We start from the raw sequence: 15491 nt of genomic DNA, 5'->3' as shown, positions 1-15491 counted from the left end.
AGGTATATGCGCATTACTGTAGCATTGTGAAACAAATAACTCGGAGTAAATTTATTTCAAGCAGAACTAATAGTAAGGAAGCAATAAGTATAGTAGATTTAAATTTAGATTTCTTATTTGAGCTCAATTAATATCTGACAGCTTACCTGTTTGCACTTATACATACATATATTATGTTATTAAAGCAAATAAATGCTTAATAGATGTTTATAAAACTCATAAAAGCACTTAGTGGAAAATTTTTATTTGCTCAAAGCAACACGAAATCATTATATCTTCAGCAGATTCAAAACTGGTAGAAAGTAAGCGACTTTAGAAAATTTAATATATTATTAATAAGAGTTGGTCAGAGTAACTATTTGGATTGTTTTTCAAATATTTAGATATCTCATAACATACTCTAGCTTAATTACCAAAGTGCAATGCGTTTCTTCCTCCACCCCAATTTACCTACTCTTTGCATAACATTTGTGTCTGCACCGTAAACAAAGAAATTTTGAATACAAATATAATTGCTTTAATACTGTTAGTTTGTAAAACTTTTAAATATAAATATTTATTAATTTTTTTACAATTTTTTAAATACGAATTTTTATCTCTTTTCAGGTAATATGAAACTATTGAATTTTTACTACTGTAACTAAATTGGTGGTGAGCAAATGTGAAAACTTACTTGCGTTATTTCATATTATTTGTTATTAAATTACATAATCATGCATAATTAAGTACGTTTACCAGAAAAACGATTGTTCTTTTTGGCATTTCTGTCCTCGTTGCTACCAACAACCTTGTCTTGTTGCTTAGCTGTTTCGGCGGCGTGTACTGCCGGCAAAACGCTTAAATTAAGATATTGTTTCAACCAACAACGTGTTGACGTCGCGTACTCGCAGCCTTTCAACTCAAGTTTCAACGGAACTCTTGCGTAACTGAGTAAAGGAGCGAAAGTAAAACGAAATAAAAGCGTAAGTCAAATATAAAGTCAGCGGGGTAATGAAGTAAAGCATTAAATGAGTTTCAAGTGGTGGGGGTGGCGCAGAGAGCGGCGTTGCAAAATAAATAAAAGCCGCGTCTTAAGGCGGACTAGCTGCAACTGAGCTGTCTTCAAGTTACAAGTTGCAAGTTCAATGACTTTGCAAATTTGTCTGAGTGTTTACTCAGCGAATGAGAAGTTGTTGTTGGAACACTCTTTCCAGAAGACAACATCGCGCCGCCGGCAAGGAAATGCGCGATGTACTTACACGGTGTGCGTTATTTTTGGGCGGTTAAAAAATAATAACAGCAACGGCTATATGTTACGCAGTCTATATTTTTTGCTATATACTCGTTTGTATACAATGAGTAACAGCAGCGTTACAAAATATATATATTTTAATTATGGTTATAAACATTGGGTAAAGACATTTTCTACATTTTTTAAATAAATAAATATTATATTCGGCAGAAATGTGCATATGGATGTTGCATGTGGCATGCATGTCCAAGCCTTAGATTGGCTTAATTGAGTGCTTTTGATAAACCAAATTAATTTAGTATATTAAAGTCTACCACCAATCACTTAAAATATCAACGTATATGCATAATGAAAAGCAGCAACAACAAATTGTCTCGAAGTAAAAACCATTAGATGCAACAAAATATTAATATTGAAATATTCAACAACTACTCATGGTTAAGCCAAGTACGCGGGTTGCTATTTAATAACTGGTACTTGGCGTACAGCTTTTGTTGTTGGGTATAGCAAGCAACGCTTCTATGAGAAAGTTTGGTGCATTTTGTTAAGAGCTTTCTTTTGGCTGGTGAACATAATAAAAACACATGTCGATAAAACAAATCGGGAATTATTTGCGAACTGTTCAACATTAGCAGTTGTTGCGCCCCTGAAATGATAGAAATATGCTTATTTTACATATGTTGCTTTCCACACAACAGTAGACAACAAAGGACCTACATATGTCTGTCAGAAAATGTTGAATAACACATGGACTTCAAGAAAAAAAAATATGGTGAACAATCAAAATAAGCTGTTCGTCTAACATCTTTTATTTCGTTCACGATGACTGATTTATGTTGGCTGAGTAGTAAACTTGGTAGCGCTCGTTTTTCGAGCTTAAGAGTTTTGTTTCTCATTCGAAATATTTATGAAAATCGTTTGCGATAAAATAAGCTTATTTTCAACAGTCACTTTGCATGCTTCTTTGTTCAGCTCAGAAATATGAGATCAACCCTCGTATCATAAGAAATGCAAAATATACTAAAATCTTTTAATAAGCAAGTAAATCCGTTTCTTCTTGTTAAGCTGACTACATATATGAATTACATGAGCTTTGTGCACAAATCTTTACTTAGTTGGCTAAAATATTTCTTTACAGCTATCACATACAATCTGTGAAAGCAAAGAATTAATTTTGATTGTGTGAATCCAACCCCAAATATTTAATTTCGCAAAGAGTTTAATTAGAAAATTGCAAGTTTAAATTTGCTTGTGCAATTTCAGCAACACTTCAATGAAATAAATAAATACATATGTATATGTAGATGCACTTACGCACATAATATTATGTATATATATTTATATAAGTACTTACGTAGAGCTAAACTCTTCTTCGAGCTAACTATTTTCTGCTTCCTAAAGCCATTTATTGACAAAGCAAATGAATTCTAAAATGTTGAACTATTGAAGCCAGTTAAATGCTTTCTGCCATATCTTGTCAGCATGTCGATTTTATTCCAAATATTAAAAGAAATTTACTGATCTGATTTGAAGTTTAATGTAATGTAAGACCGGTCATATTGTTTCAAATTGTTTATTGAAATAACTCCACTTGCCACAAGTGTTTGCTTTGTTAACATTTCCCATTTCTCTTCATGCAATATTTTTGGTTATTGAACGAGCTACACTGCCTCTCTTCTTTTTTGAAGAAAAAATACAGAAAATTCAAATCTTGTGGGAATTGTCGTTTGAGCATTGCGACTGGTAACTGGTGAATGACACGCGTGATGTTTTGCTCCAAGGCCTGAATCGAAGCGGGATTGTCCGCATAGACTTTAGATTTTACATATTCCCAAAGGAAAAAGTCAAACGGTATGATATCACACGATCGTGGCGGCCAATCGACCGACCCAAAACGTGAAATTATCTGCTCACCGAAGTGTTTTCTAAATAAATCCATTGATTGATACGATGTGTGGGGAGCGACGCCGTCTTGTTAAAACCAAATGTCGCCGAGAACACGAGTTTCAATTTCAGGCATTAAATAGTCGGTTATCATGGCACAATAACGGTCGTCATTGACGGTTACGTTCTTACCGTAATTTTATGGAGAAATATGGACCAATGATTCCACCGGATCACAAACCACACCAAACCGTTGTTTTTTCTGTATGAGACGGCAGCTCTTGAATCTCTTCAGCTTGCTCTTCTCTTGGAACTTTTCAAGAGTCCATAGATCAAAGCGGTGTCGCTTGGGAAGGTCGAGCGGCTTCAGTTCTTCCACAAGCTGTACGCATTCAATTTAAGATCTCGAAGTAAAATGCGGCAAGTCGTTCCATAAGTCAGTCCGAGTTGCTGCGAACGGCACCAAATCGACTCTCCACGGTCTTCGAGTAGACTCTCAGCACTACTCAGCTATATTTTCTTAACTGCATGCTTGACGTGGTCTATTCGGTCGAATATTATCCAATAATGAATGCTGGGTCTCAAGAATTGTGACATTTAAGTATCACCTGTGAAAGTGTTTCATTTCGCTGGCTCAAACATCACTACAGCACGCTGTTGGTTTTTTATTGCAATATTAAGTTATTGTTTACAGCAAATATCCGTCCCATTTTCCTTATGGCTGACATGTGCATATATCATTTCGAAATTGAAACGGTTTAAAATCAAAATCCTAAATTAGTTTGAAAGCTAATTGTGTTTGTTGTAATGTCGAAGAGAAAAGAAGTGACCAACGAATCAAATGGACTTACCTTAATGAATGGGTTAAAATCGTATCCTTCTAGTACTTAATGCAAAAGTACTTTCATAAAGATTCTGGGCTAGAAAGTACCGACGCCTCTAAATAAAACTTTTTCAAAGCTTTCGAAGCTTATATCATTATGTACTGGATTAGAAGTCATATTGAACGGCACATTATATACAAAACTTTTCTGGCAAAAGCTGGTCTGGTCTGCCTCTAAAATAGTTATTGACTATACCGAGTATGAGTCATAAATAAGATTTGTAATAATAATTCGCCATTTAAGTGCTATTCAATAAACATAAACTTGAGAGGACTCCGTAATGTTGTCTTGAAATTTTGAGAAAAATCGGTTTCTGAGCTTTTATGTTTCACACACAAACACATCTACTTAGACATAAATTTATTTACCATATTTTAAAATAAAGCGTGTTGACGACATCATAATTGAGGAAATTATTATTTGTTAACTTTTTGAAAAAATATCAAGTGCTTCACAAGTGCAGGAAAAAACTTAACTTAGTTAGTAAATATTTTCTTTGATGTCACACACACGCGATGGCCATTCCACTAGCATTCACACTTCGCACTAACCAACACATTATCACCTCCTCGCCTTTACGCGGCACGGCAAAGCGTTTCTCAGCTTTACTTTGCACTATTCGGTATAATTTGAGAATGGCGCGGAGCGGAGGCGGAAATTTCATAGCCGCAGAAAGCTGCGCGCACGTAAATTGCAATAGTGCGTCGTTGTAGTTGTTGTTGTTGCTGAAATTTGTGCGAAAGGCAAAACTTTGTTGCCGGCGTTAACGCCCGTCACCGCAAAATGCAAACGCGTAAACTTTATCATAAAATTTAATGCCGTTCTGCGCCAGAAGATGTCACTCTCGTGTTAAAAAGCGGCCGCTTTCGGTCCGTGAATTTCAAGCATATAAACTTTTCTTAAACATTTGACAGTGTTTGTTAGCATATATATGTATGTACGGGTGTGTGTGTGTGCTTAGGTATGCGTTGGCAAATCCTTGAATTTTGTGCGTAGCAGGAAAAAAGCAAAAAGTGGCAAGTTATAATTAAGTTATGAAAATCTAATTTACAACGCAAACATTTTGTCTGCCGCGCTGTTCGAAATTTGCGCTCGAGAAATGTAGGCGTGTGCGCCTGTGTGGCGATATGGTTGCTTTGTGGTTAGCGCTACAGCGTACTGCGATTTCTCTGTGTTTATATGTGTGTATGTGTAATCTGGAGTGCAGGCGTGCTCGAGTGTTGAGTTTTGCGCGCATTAGAATTTTCAAATTAATTAAAATTAAACAAATTTAATTTTTAGAATTACACTCTCTTCTTGTTTAAAATAATGTACATTTTTAAGTAAATATTGGCTTCCTTGCCATCAAATTATATACGAGTATGTAGGTAATAAAAACTAGTTGCAATTATTGGATTTAAAGAGCAGTATGTTAGGATAACTATTCAAGGTACGTGTGGCTTTCAGTGCATATTTGGTGTCGGTATAATTTCCTAAAGAGTTGGGTAATTTTATTGTGATAACCTCACTTTAAGGTTAAATGATTAAAGAAATTTCTCATAATATGGTCAACAATTCAAAAGCACTTCTTCGGGGATAGTGGGACGACATAACGGACTTGATAATGTTGAACTAAGTCGATCACAGAAGTATGGGGTTGTGGTTGCTTATCTTGACTTAGCACCTTTATTACTTATATTTCAAAAAAAAAAAACATTAAATTTAAAACGCTAAGGTGAAGTTTAAAAACAGCCCTCGTTCAAACGCATTTACAATGTTACTGGAAAGAAAAATCCTATTGAGGGGTTAGAGATAGTCAGAATTTTCAAAAAATCAACTTTAGTAGCTAGCGGCAGCTGCAAGAAACTTTATATGGGTTTTTCTCAAAACTATGATTTTTTGAACTGGTGACAACTGTAACTCGAAAACCGCTCAGTACATTTAAATGAAATTTATACAGCTTTTAGAATACATAATAAACTCGGGCCTGATCGAAGGATTTTTTTTCAAAAAGTTCGATTTTTTAAGTCCAAAAATTTAGCTTCAAAAACAGTTTTCAACTCCGTACTATAAAATTTTTAATATCTTGTTCGAGCTATTTTTCATCATAATTATTATACTTAGTACTAATTAGTCGGTTCACTTTGTTCTCAAAGCTTATTTGTTGAAATATCTTATTGACACACATATTTAATATAGGTATACAAATCTAATGCAAAATAAAAGTCCAGCGATAATATTTGAGTTACACCATGGACACCCATTCGCAATATCAGAATTCATTTGGAATAATCCTTTGCAAGCAAAAAACAAGAGTCGTTTGAATAATAAATAATGTAATGTGCAAAAAATGTTTTACACTGATGTGCATATATGCAACGATGTGTTCAAAACACATGTTGGAGCAATCACTAATCGCATTGGCGAAAATCGAAACTTTTGCAATTGCAAATCAAATCGAAAATCAAATTACCAGCATCAGTTTAGCGTTTATTTTGAATGAACCAATGTATGTAAATATCAGAGTTTTAAATCAAAGGCCAGTCGTGTATGTGTTTGTATATGTAAATATGTAGATACTGGTATATAAATGCATTTAAAGTTTAATGGTTGCAGTTTACTGTGCGACCTTACTAAGCACAACTCCCGCCCGCTCACCATCGACACGGCCGCATATGAGCGGGCGTCCAATCGCAGTTCACGTTGTGGCGAACGAAACATTTAGGTTCAATTAATTTAATCCCCGCGAAGCTATGGTGGATTTTGCAGTATTCCTTCGGTACAACCGGCAGGCCACCAACACACTTTCCACCGGCCGATGCCAAACCATGGAGCAAACAGTATTGGAAATAAGAGTGCGAAGGTAGGAATGGTAGGAATGTAACTCGTTTTTAATTGAAATCTCTGCATAAAATCAATTTGACTCGCTTTCTACTCTTCCATTCTGTCTAAAAAAGTAGCACAGCATAGAGCTGAGTAGGAGAATTAAACTACAGTTTTAGAATAAATTGCAATTCTCTTTTCGCTTATGCAATTTATGGAAAAAATAATTACATATCTAATTAGTTAAAACGAGTCATAATATTTTTCAAAGCAAGTGTCCATGCGCCTTCATGGCTCCCGGCGTGAAATGGATTTGAGCGCTCTTGTTTAGTGAAAGCGGAAGCGGGAGGAAAAGAAAGTTAAACTAAAGTTTGCGGAAGAAAGCGAAGCAAGCGGATCGGCTGCGTGGCATTAAGTTTCGCTCTTCGCTGTATTTTTAATTAACCCTTTCATTTTGAGGTCGCTTTTCTTATTATTTCGCAAATTGTAACTTCCTGTTGTGCAACCTTTCTTTTGCATCTCAACAGCTAGCCGGCTCTCGTTGTTGCTGTTGTTGTTGCACTTCAAAGGGCACTTTGTTACATCAAACAGATGCGCCACAACGACGTCGCCATCGCCAACGCCAGTGCCGAGCGAGGCAGGGCGCATAGTAGGTCAGCAAATACGAACTTGGAACTTTACAATCTGCATGTGTGTGTGTGTGTGTTTATGTTTGGTTTATTTTGCTTTGCTGATAAGTTCTCTCCAGTGGATCCCATGACATCGCTGCGTAACTTGACAGCGCTTGTTTCTACGGTGTGCTCAATTTTCCACGGCATAACATTACCTTAGCTAAGGCGACCGTTAGCGAAACAAACAACAATAGCAAGTAAACGAAGAAATATGCAAGCTTCTTTTCCGGTCGAATCGTGGTGACTGCTATTAACTACCATTTCTGCACGGCGCGGTCGGCTGCATTTCCTTCCAAACGCTCTGCTGGTGCTACTTAAATGCAAGATGTCTCCCGAGTTCTTCCGCATGCAGTGGGAAGCTGAAGTAGTTGTTGTTATGAACTTTATCGCGTAGTGTTGGCCATCCCTATCGGCGCCGACGCCAGATTCCTCCCAGCACCTTTTAAAGCTTTTATATAATTTTGCTCTGTTTGTTTTAAGCTTAGTTGCATCAATTTGCATCTTCCTGCAATTAAGTCAGTTTCTCATGCAAATAGCTAAGCGCTTGCGGCTATGTGACATCACAAATTTACTAAGCTTTGTTTCGTTTGAAATATTTTACTAAAGGTTCCTTGCTGCAAATATACACGAGTTGGTGTAGGAGTGAACGTGAATAGCCGTCGACACCCTTCGACCAATTCGACTATGAAGAGATTCAGGGCGGGCAGCCAGGCCATTTTTTGGGGTCACATTTTAATTCCTTAAGCTTTGAATTTTTAAGAAAAGCTGAGGGCGTCAAAATATGTTATTGATTTATATTTCACAGCAATATTACTTACAAATATTGTATTTTAAAAAGATTTTACCTCGAAATATTTTTAAGTAAAATCAAAGAAATTATCATATGCATTAATTTTAAAGAGTCAAAAATTACATTACTCAACAAATATGTAGGAAAAGTTTTCAATTGACGTGCTAAGAGGCCTGCGAGGTATTTGTGGTGTTCTGATTACGAATTTGAGTTCAGAAATTTTCCATCATCATCTTAAAGAGAGCATTTTACAAGGATCACTGTTCATTGTATGTAACAGTAACAAAGTGAGGAATGAATTAGCCGCAATCGAAGTGAATATCTGATGGTGAAGAGTTGCTCCAACCAAATTATTATTTCAAATAAGTATTGCTTTTAATAGCTTAAAGGTTTTGAACTTTTTATATATATGTATAGACGTAAAGCTTTCCTACGTCAATGAGCAAGCAGGTAAAGGTCAAATGTATTACGACATGTGTTATCGCCCGTATGAATATTTCTAAAATAGCTTCACTTTCACTGGAAGTTTGAACGAAAGTGAAATTCACTTTGCACAGCTGTCCGGAGTGTTCGCGTACTCGTAATGTCACCTATGTAATTACTCAACACTGTCATTATATGTGTCAACCATTTATCAAAAGACACGCACTTTAATAACATACAACTTTATAATCGTGTTGGGGGTTATTTTATATACGTAGACACGAAGAAACCTTGCTGGACATAGAGCACATGAAAATTGAATAATATTTACGCATTTTCACGACAACACTTATTTCCAGCGCACATACAGCCAAACAAAATTGAAATAATCATTTCACACACGCTTACGACTGGCCCAGGTCCATAATTAAATGGAATCACAACCATCAGCACCACCAAAATAAACTACACTGTAATTTCCTCTACTATATGCAAATGAGTGTAATACATATTAGTTTCCAGACAGAGTTTCTCACAAAATATTAATTCATAACAATGTAGAAGAGTTTAGTTGTATGTGTGTGTGTGTGGATCATATGAACACACCCAAGTCATTAAGTCTGATACATGCCTGCAACCACTTTGCTCATTCATTAACCGCTGAATTTACGCCGCTGGCCCTTAGAGATATTGCAACGCGTAACTGTTTGTGGCTGTGGATGTGTGTACGACCGTTAGGCATTAGGCACCATGAGGTTGTTTCTCGAAACTAATACAAACAAATTATGAGTACATGTGAGGAGGTGTTTAAGTACACATATGCCAGTATGTATGTGTATGTGTTTGTTTGTGTGAGTCTGTTTACCACAAATCGCAGACGTTATGTTGGCGCACTGTCAAAGCGTAAAAATATACCGCACTTGAGCACGCAGACGAAAAAACCATAAAAAACGCGCCAATTCTTCGCCTTGACGCACATATATACATACATACATATATCACACAATGGTTACAATATTGACGGCATCTGGCCACGAACTCAGCGCCCTCGCCACCCTAACATCCACCGCATATGTAAGTACTTTGGAGGATAGCAGCTGAGCCTGTGCTCACTGCGCTACTTGATGGGGGCTGAGGAGGTTGGCTCAGAGGCTGCCCTCGAGAGACCGTTAACCCCTTTTCATATTTTGTTTACCTTAAATTTGAATTTGTGTACACGCCTACGAGAGAAAGAGCTATTAAATTTGCATAAAATCAAATGACAATTGCATGCACGTGCGTTACAGCTTTTCAAACAACACACACACACACACACACACATGAATAAGGAAAAATAATGTAAACGAGAGTGAAAACAATTACAAATTTTATGTTTTACATGTCGACAGTTTTATTTTAAATTTTCAGCGTGTCAAATATAAGTGATCAGTAGAACAGTAAAGTAAGTATACTCCAAAATTGTTTATAAACGTGAGAATATCCAACCATCCATTCAATGCAATTATAGGTATATATGTAGATGCGACTAGTTGAAAACCATTTTCCAACTAAAACTCTGATTTCCATAACAATTTTTCAAGGCTTGAATTTGGTTAGGAACTTAATAAAAAACAAGAAAATACGTTAACTTCAGTTATAATACCCTTCACAGGTGCATTTTTTATAGCAACTATGCATTTAACTAAATCTGAAAACAAAACCGGCACTCGATTTTTTCTAGCTACGTTTTTTGATATACACAAACCAAATTGAAAAGAATAGGATATCTCAAGAACTGACAGACTAGCTGGCGTATACCTATACTCATACAGACAGACAGACAAATAGACAGACTTAGCTAAATCGGCTCAGCTCGTTACGCTGCTCGTTTATATAGGGTTTTCCAATAAGAGTGATATGACTTTTCTTCAACAAAAACAACACACCTTAAGTGTTAAAATGTTTTTTAATAAATGTGAAATATAATCGATGAACTAACGAATATAGCACCATTCAAATTGGCTCCACAACTTTATTTGCAGGACCGAATTCGATAAACACAATTTTATTTTTCCACTAAATCCAGTCACATGTCATGAATAGCACGTTTTATATTGACTTCTAAAGCGTGAAGAAAATCTGGTTTATTGCTGAAGACCAATGACTTCTAATATCCCCACAAGCAGTAGCCTAATGGTGTTAAATTAGAACTTCTTGGAGACATTCAACGTCACAATTTTTTGAAATTATCGAATCTCCAAACATTTGTCGCAATAATTCGGTTGTTGCACGTGCTGCGTGACATGTAGCCTTGTCTTGTTGGAACCAGATGTTGTCAAGATCTACATCTTCCAATTGCGGTGAAAAAGAGTTGGTTATGATCGAGCTATACCGATCGAAATCGACAATAACGGTGTCATCAGCTTCATTTTGAAAGAAGTACGGACCCATCAGACTAAAAACTTTTGGAAAGCCCGATGTATGTATATATATTATACGATCAGCGAGGCTTTCTTCTAGATGTGACAAACTTTGTGGGAAACTTAATATACCCAGTTCAGTGTAAAATCAATTCTCGAAGCTCATATTATATAATAGGGTGGAGCGAAAATTTTTTTTTTTTAATATCTAGAGGCCCACTGAGTTTTGAAGTAAATTTCGAGTTAAAATTTTTTTTGGACAAGAAAAAATTATTTTTGGTTTAAACTCTTTACATTTATAAAAAAAATTACCGAATTTGACGGTTTTTGACTCAACATTTATTTTAACGCTTAAGGAAAGCCTGTTGTCGTTTAAGACTTTTTTCAAAACTCCAATAATGACCACAAAAATTTTTTTTTAAGTTGATAACTTTTATTTGGACAGAAAAAGGACTTTGCACAGCTTCTAGAACACTTATTAAAATTTTCTTACGATGTTAAAAAAAAATTTTTTTTGTCCAAAAATTTTCTTTGTTTATAACCTAAAGATTTCAGGCTAAGCAAAAAACAAAATTTTTTTCACTCCACCCTATTATACTTGTATAACCATATTTTTGAAATTATACTCGTAGTATCTTTTTATAATTACTACAAGCAGAGTCTCTTACAAGCTAAGGATTCTATCAATTATTTCAATTTGTTACTGGTTTGCAGCTCTCGCTTTGTCTCCTCTCCACTGCCCTACCTTGTATTTTACATAGCTTTGTCGATTTCACCTGTCAAACAGTCTAGACTGCAAAATATTTCAACAAAGAAACCAAACGAAATATCGCACTGAAGTGAATTTAGGTGACAGAAATAGAGAATAACAAAAGCAATTAAATGCATAATGAGCTAGCAACAACAAAATGCGAAAACAAACCGAAACAAAATTGTAATTAAGCTGTAGGTAAACAGCAAATTAAGTATTAATCCCAACGGCACTTAACCAACTCAAATATAATTACAACATCTATGTATGTGTGCGAACATATACTGTTTTACTTAAATAACACATTAATGTGTGTATGTAGGCGGATAGTGTATTCAGAGTATAGCATGAAATCATTTATTTGTAATTTTATATTTATTAAGAAGTACTGCTTGCAACATCAATGAATTCACTGGCATGAGTACCAGTTTTGTTACAGCACAACTTATTTATACATTTTGCCGGAAATTTTAAAGCTGATTATATATTTACGCACGAACAATACTAATTATTATGAAAGTAACAATACGCATTTAAACATTTTTTTTTTAAGTGTTCATAATTAAATTGAACCAATTTTGTATAATGAAATATTGTATTGAAATACATACACATTTGTAGTAAATAAAGTAAGTCGCTATTCATACACTCTCAGGTATTCTCACAGTCCGAACCAAACAATGTTATGATTTTGATTTCGTATAATTACTTGATCCTCAGAGATCGGTCAACGCTCAGGCCGAAATGCATAAATCGAAAATAAAAGTAGTAACAAAATGAATGATACTTAATTACATTACTAACAAGATAATAAGCATGGTGAGCAAATAACGTAAGAGCAGTAAATAAGCTTTATTATGACATAAACAAACCAAATGCCCAAAAGTGTAGTGTTAATATGATAGACAGCTAATTCATTAGAGAACTACTGCCAGGCATACTTACGTTGTGAGAGACTATTTCAAGAAGCGAGTCTCTTGAGCTTGCAAATACTATAAAAAGATAAAACTTGTTTGTTAAGTACAATATATTAAAAGTAAGTGCGTTCGTATGTCCTTAAAGCCTAATTATCAAATCTATTGCCGTTTTACTTTGAAAAATCAATGCTTAAATTGAATAAAATTTGTTTAGATGGTGGTAACTCACGAATTATTATTGCTTTTATGCATGGCAACATGTACCAGACTAGAATTCACTAAGCAAAGGTCTACCAAAATCTGCACTGAATATCGGCGAGTGAGTCGAGTTTGCCATTACGTTGCACATAGAACATAGTAAGCACACAAATGTTGAATTGAAGCAGTATATCATTGCCGGTTGTGTTTTCTATTATGTGAAGAGGTTTAGAGTCGAGGTTTGCCAAAATACTTGAGTTGAGTAGCTCTTTTCTCTATATTAATGTATAAAGTACACATTTGTTGTTCACACTTGTTCGTGACTGTGTGTGCTTTCAATCCAGATAAATATGCAGTGGCCGTAAATAGTGTTAATAGCATGGTGTCTCCGTCCAAAGAAGCGCATATAAAAAAAATCATAGATTTTCACGATTGCAACAGAATTATAATATAAGTATTGCGGTGGAGCGAAAAAAATGTTTTTTTGCTTACTCTGAGAGAAAAATTTGTAGATTATAAAAAACGAAAATTTTTGGGAAGAAAAAAAATTTTTTAACTCACTCATTTTTAAAGTAAATTTTGATTTAAACTCTTCACATTTATACTTGAATAAAAATTACCGAATGTGACGGTTTTTGACTCAAAATTTATTTTAACGCTTAGGGAAAGCATGTTGTCGTTTAAGACTTTTTTTAAAGTTCCAATAATGACCACAAAAAATTTTTTAAAGTTGATAATCAGAAAGAGGACGCAGCTTCTAGAACACTTATTAAAATTTTTTTTCGAAATAAAAATTTTAACTCGAAATATACTTTAAAACTGAAACTCTAGATGTTAAAAAATTTTTTTTTGTCCAAAAACTTCCTTTTTTTATAATCTACAAGTCCTACCTTCAGGCTAAGAATAAAAATTTTCCACCCTAATAAGTATACAAATATTAATTTTCACGCTGATTCAATGACGAGGTAAAAATTACGATCCATGCTAATTGACAGCAGATAAACACACAGGCGTAAGTTATTTTAATTTAAACAGCAAGCTCGTTTAAAAAGATACAGTTACGTACAGATTTACAACGCACTACCGGCCATGTAGCAGTGGCGCTTAGCTATACCGTTTTCCATGTACCAAAGAGCTTATGAGTAATGCTGAGAACAATGAGCATGTACCGTTGCAATTTCCGCGCGCAGTTTTTAATTTTATTTAATTGTATGAAACGAAGGCTTAGCGGGAATTAAACGTTTACAATATTTATGGAGACAACGTGACAATGACAAAGCTTTTAAAAATTGATACAAAATATTCAAAATGATTATGAGAACACTTTGAAAATCTTTCAGTATGAACAATGTTAGTCGTTTGTTATTGAATGCAGGAATAATCGCCATGCCTCGAACAGTTGCTAGTACCTTTGCCAAATTTGCACAAGCGTAATAAATGGAGACATTACACATGTCAAAACCACTTACACACACATCCATCTTTATATTCAATCAACCAAACATTCAATCATTTCTGAGTGAATTACTTGAATGAAACCGGGGAACCATCAAATACATTCATGGAATTTATGGAAATGCTGATAAAAACGAAGCACCGTATTGAACATTTTGAAAGAGCAAAAGAAAATAAAAGAAAGCACAACACATACGCAAACATCGGCAAGTAATCGTAAGAAATGAAGAGAAGTGTTGTAAAATATCAATTGCACTCGTTCACACTGATGTTGCTTTTGTAAACGTTTCGTCGTTATGCCCGTTATTATTATGCTTTATTGCTACCAAAGCTGTTTCCAGAAAGTCTGCTGGCTTCTTTAATTTTTTCCAATGACTGAATTTAGTGTTTTCTTCAGTTATTTGAGCTTTCCTACCTTGTTTTGCCTTCATCCTTACACACTTACGCTTTTCTTAAAAACAGCTTCCTTTGGGTTTTTTTTCGTCAATGCAATATTGGCAGCTTAGGTAACAAAATATGCAAAAACGAACATGAGATGGCGTGACAGTACAGTCGTAATGTGAAACAATGAAAACAAGCGAAAACAATGGAGGAGAAGCAACCAAGGTGATTGTGAATGCAAAAGCCGGCATTGATTGCGTGATGAAATGAAATTTAGGAAACTGTGCTTTCGCAGTGGCATTTTTATAGCAGCCCGTGTGGCATTGCCTTCAGATTACTCGATTTTTTGCAGTCACAACATCGTAAGATATGCAAATTGAAATTTTATTGAATTTGAATTATTTGATATTATTGCTAAGGAGCGGCGAGACTTTTCTAATACTAAATGATTGTGGCATTTCCACATCACTAAAGGTGTCGCGTTTGCATGTAAACCACGCAAACAGAACAGTACATGAGGTCAGTAAGCGTAAGTGTGGCTGGCTGAGTGAATGGGAAAGGCACTTTACTTACCGCGATTATTTCAGAAGTTGTTAAGTCACTTGAGTGACATTAGTATTTCTTTTTAAAATTACGAACCCATCATTCATGTTGGATGACAATATCTTTTAATTTACTCTGACTCTTTTGTTGCACGTGGCATCT

At 35.1% G+C, this 15491-nt stretch overlaps 1 protein-coding gene across 2 annotated transcripts in view; it reads left to right on the top strand.

Moving 5' to 3' along the window:
- side-III (sidestep III) overlaps positions 1–15491 on the top strand; it is a 183812-nt gene that overhangs the window by 88322 nt on the left and 79999 nt on the right. The gene's annotated exons all lie outside the window — the stretch shown is intronic.

The sequence above is a fragment of the Bactrocera oleae genome, chromosome 2, assembly GCF_042242935.1.
Source record: "Bactrocera oleae isolate idBacOlea1 chromosome 2, idBacOlea1, whole genome shotgun sequence".
Lineage (NCBI taxonomy): Eukaryota > Metazoa > Arthropoda > Insecta > Diptera > Tephritidae > Bactrocera > Bactrocera oleae.
The sequence above is the reverse complement of the archived record's forward strand: the minus strand, read 5'-3'. Positions and strand labels throughout refer to the sequence as shown.